We start from the raw sequence: 5,047 nt of genomic DNA on the forward strand, positions 1-5,047 counted from the left end.
TATAATTATGCCTATAGATAGATTAACTAAATTACTTATCTAATAATAGTTTAAGAAGTTTAAATAGCTACTTAACTTATAAGATTTATAATATTTAATTCTTAAGAAGTAGATAGAGTAAAGAGATCTTTATTTAGACTACTACTATAAAGATTAATTATATCTAAGCTAGATCTTAGTTACTCTAACTAGCGCTTAGTTATAGAGAAGTAATTACTAATAATTAATATAAGTATAAAGTAGATAAATTACTAAACTTTTCTACTAGATTAACTTATATAGCTACTAACTTACTAACTACTATAGCGCTAATTTCTTTAATTATAACTTTTATAGTTACTCTTATTAAAGGCTAGCTTACTATTCTAGCTATTCTTAAAATTCTTAACCTAAGCTTATAAATAAGTAGTTTTAGTAGCTTAAGTTTATATATAAATCTTAAGCTATATCTAATTATACTTAGTACGTAGTAACACTTTCTAATACTTAGCCTTAGCTAGCTAACACTAAGTATAGTAATAGAACTTATTACTTATAATACTAGATATAAAGCTATTAGACTAGTAACTACGTAGCTAAGAATTATAAGAATTATAATACTAAGAAAAATTATTATATAGCTAAGACTAATAGTTATACTACTAAGACTAATAATAACTATACTAATTTTACTACTAATTCTATAGTAGCTAATTTTAAAATTAAAAAGCTTATAGCTAGAAAGTTAGTAGTAGTAGCTACTAGAATAAGCTCTAGTAGTAATATTCTAAGTATTATAATAATAAATTAAAGGCTATAAGTAGATAACTCTAAGTAGAAAGCGTAGATAGAGGTATCTAACTACTATCTATATTAATCTCTTTTATTCTCTTACTTAGTATTATAAACTTACTATAAGTACTATGTTAATTAGAGTCTTAAGAAGTTATAAGTAAAGTACTCTTTAAGCTCTTCTTACTTAAGAACTTAAAAGTTCTATTTAATAATTTAGCTAGTATTTTAAAACTACTTTTAGCTTTTTTCTTCTACTTCTTATAAGTATAAAGATCTTAGTAAAGCTACTTATAATACTTTTAAGTATTCTTAGTACTTTAGCACTATTATCTAGTTAGTAAAGAATTAAAAAAGCTAAAGAATAAAAGATTATAAACTTACTTTAGTACTATAGTAATCTACTATACTTATATAGTAATCTTAAAAGTCTTAATTAGCTAGATAGTAGCTATAAAAGTAGTAGAATAAATAATATATAACTTAGTAGAGCTACTTAAAGTAATTAGACTCTAGAATAAAATTAAGAAGTTACTAATAAATATAGCGCTTATACTAGAAATATTAAGAAGTATTATAGTTAAGTAATAATCTAACTTACTTATATAGATAACTAGTATATATTAAGTATAGATAATTTAGAAGAGTTTTAGTTATAAAAGTCTTACTTTTAGAGTTCTTAGAAAAGTAACTATAACTATAACTTTTACTTAGAGATACTTACTTCTCTTAATCTTAAGTATTTTATTTCTTAATATAGTTAGATTACTAAAGATTAGAATTCTAAGTCTAGAAAGTATTATTAGTAATAAAGATACTACTTTTAGAAATAGGCTTAATAGTCTCTTAGACATTCTTATTATTAAAGTTATTAAACTAAGAGCTTTTATAACCTAAGTAGATATACTTAATATATAACTCTAATTACTTATAACTTTTATATAGATTATTATTACTAAGTAAGTTACTAGATACTATAAAGCTCTAATCTAGTTAATTATTAGAATTTATAAAGCTTTAGAATAGTTAAGTATTAGAAGCCTAATTATCTTATATAAAGCTACTAGAGAATAGACTATAAGCTACTAGTATTCTAGAAGAAGAAAGTAGAACTTAATTAGTAGCCTCTTTAAGTTAAGCGTAGTAGAAAGGTTAAGTACTTAATTATAAAGTATTATTAAGTAAAGCGCTATTACGCTAAGTACTATTACGCTAAGTACTAGCTTATATATTATAATTACTACTACTAGAAGTATTATAATTAGAGTATAAGACACTATTATAGTAGAAGCTAAAGCGCTAACACTTATAGCTAGAAGTAGAGTTAGAAGTTAGATTATTAGACTAAATTATAATAGTTAGCTATTAATTTAAGTATAAGAGTAAGAACTTACTATAGTAATAGAGAAGTAGAAGATTAAGTGTAGAACTTAAGAGCGCTAAGGCTTAAGAGCTAAGAATCTTAAGTAGAAGAGTTAATTAGATAGATAGCTTACTAGCTTATTAGCTTAAACGTCTTAATAATATAAAAGTAGATAATTATAGTAAAAAAGAGAAGAATTAGAGAACTTATTATTATAAAGTCTCTAATTCTAGCCTAAGCGTGTACCTATATAGGTAGCTAGCGTAGCTTATTAAGCTCTTAATTACGCTATAAACTTTACCTAGAAGAGACTAGAAGCCTAGATCTTACTATTAGAATTATCTCTTACTAGTTAGATACCTAAATTTTTATAGCTATTAGCTATATTCTAAGCTATTATAAAGTAATTTCTAAACTAAGAAAGTTAATTTCTAAGCTATTAGACTTTATTTAAATAAGTAAGAGCTTACTACTATTAGTGTTAAGTATAATTAAACGCTTAATTAGGCTATAACCTACTACTACGCTCTAAATTCTTAAGCCTAGACTCTACTAGAGTATACTAATTATAGTAGATTTAATAGAATTAATTTTAGTAGAGTAGATTAATACTCTTACTACTCTAGAGAGTGTATTAAAGTTAGAAAGTAGTTATAATTATCTAATTATAGATATATAATTACTTAGCTCTTAGGTATATAGCTAGAGATTTTATTCTAACTTTCTTTTGTAGTAGAAAAATTATAATATACTTAATTATCTCTAATTATTAATTGTCTCTAGCTCTAATAAATTATAATTACTATTTATTACTATAACTTTATATATAAAGTAAGTCTAAGAATAGAGTCTTTTCTATTATTATTTATAGAGTAGGCTATACTCTAGTATTATAGTACTATCTCTAGAATTTTTAGTATAGATACCTTTCTATATTAAGCTATTTTAAAACTTAAGATATTATTATAATATTCTAGTTAACTATAAAGTAAAGTACTTATCTATAAAAATCTTAGAATAGTACTTTAAGTCTAATTTAGAGTCTTTACTATAGTAGAAAAAATAAGAAACTATTAAAAAGTAACTTATAATATATATTTCTAAATAGAGTTTAAAATATATTATAAGATATTTAGTATATAATTTTAGAAGTACTAGAAGATTTAAAAATTATAATATACTTAGTATATATTACTATTAGTACTAAATATTCTATATAGACTAAGACTATATACTTATTTATATAACTTCTAAGTTTATATAGTAGTTAAAAACTATATAATATTTTAGTAATAGAAATACTACTACTAAATAGACTTTATAATATATATTCTCTAACTAACTTATAACTATTATCTAATAACTATTCTATCTTAATAAAGGTTTTTATAGTAGATTATTATAGCTACTATTAAATACCTAGTATTTTACTATACAAAGTAAACTATAAATACTATATTCTCTCTCTAGGCCTAAGAGATAGAGTATATAGCGTACTTTTCTTTTATTAAATATTAACATAATAATATAATTATATAATTACGTAATAACAGATTACTAAATTAATCTTAATAGTAAATTTAAAAATCTTTAATATAAGCTTTAATTTACAACTTACTGTAATACCTATACTTATACTACTACTACTAATATAATAGTTACTATACGTGTACTTATAATAGGCTAACTACTTTATCTTTAGTATATATTACTTGTAAAGATTATAATAACTTAGTTATTATTATCTTTTTATTAAGCTTTGTTAAGATTGCACTTATTATTATTTCTTAATAGATAAGAAAAATTCCTAGTAAATCTAAATACTTACGTAATTAAGATTTTAGTAGCTAGTTTTAATCTACTATACTAGAAGATTCTAAAACACCTCTATTTATTTTAGCTTAGCTATTATTAGAATTATTACATAAGATAATAACTCTTATCTTTTTTATCTCTCTTTCTATAATTACTAAAAGATCTAGTAATAAACTAATTATTAGTCTATATAATATAACGTATAGACTAATATAATTAGTACTAGTTTAAATTATTAATCTAAGAAGATAAAAAGAATTTAGTAGACTTAGATTATAAATCTAAGAATTAAGTAGATTTAGTTATAAATCTTTATCTTTAGGTAGAAATAGGTAGATATTTATATAATTATTCTAGTAGCTATTTTCTATAAAAGAAATAGTAATTCTATATAGTTATTTGTTACCTAGTAATAATATTATTACCTTTTATCTATTATCTACTCTGTAATTACTTTATTACAATCTTTATTAGTTATACTATTTATTATAGTATTTAACTACTTTATTCTAACAAAGCTATATTCTATTATTAGAGAATAGTTCTTGTTACCTATCTATTCTTTATATTACTAATAGCTATCTAAACTATTAACTAGTACTAATACTAGCTTTATAAAATTACGTAACTCTTAAAAGTAATCTAGTAAGTCTACTACTAGTATAAAGCTCTAAACTAACTAAATGTACTTATATAATATCTATATAGTAAACTTATATTCTATATATAATTACTTATAAGTCTAGCTATATTAGTAGCTATATTACGCTATTTTTAACTATACTAACTATCTATTCTATCTATTATAACGCGCTTATTAGTATAGCTTAATACTATACTATAAATATTTTCTTTATATAGCTAGTAAAGTACTATTTATTTTTAGCTAAGAAAAATATTACTTACTATATTTTAGATAAAGTTATTTTTATTTTAGATTACTAGTATATCTACTTACTTTGCTAGCTTTTTATTTAATATACTAAGCTAATTAAACTATTTCTTTAGAATTATTATAAAGTTATAGAAAAAAGCTATTTAAGTAAGATAATATATATTTATAATATATAAAGCTATTAAGCGTCTTTTATTAGTAGT

This window comes from Alternaria metachromatica (assembly GCF_023757995.1).
Source record: "Alternaria metachromatica strain BMP 0045 chromosome Unknown scaffold_53, whole genome shotgun sequence".
Taxonomy (NCBI): domain Eukaryota; kingdom Fungi; phylum Ascomycota; class Dothideomycetes; order Pleosporales; family Pleosporaceae; genus Alternaria; species Alternaria metachromatica.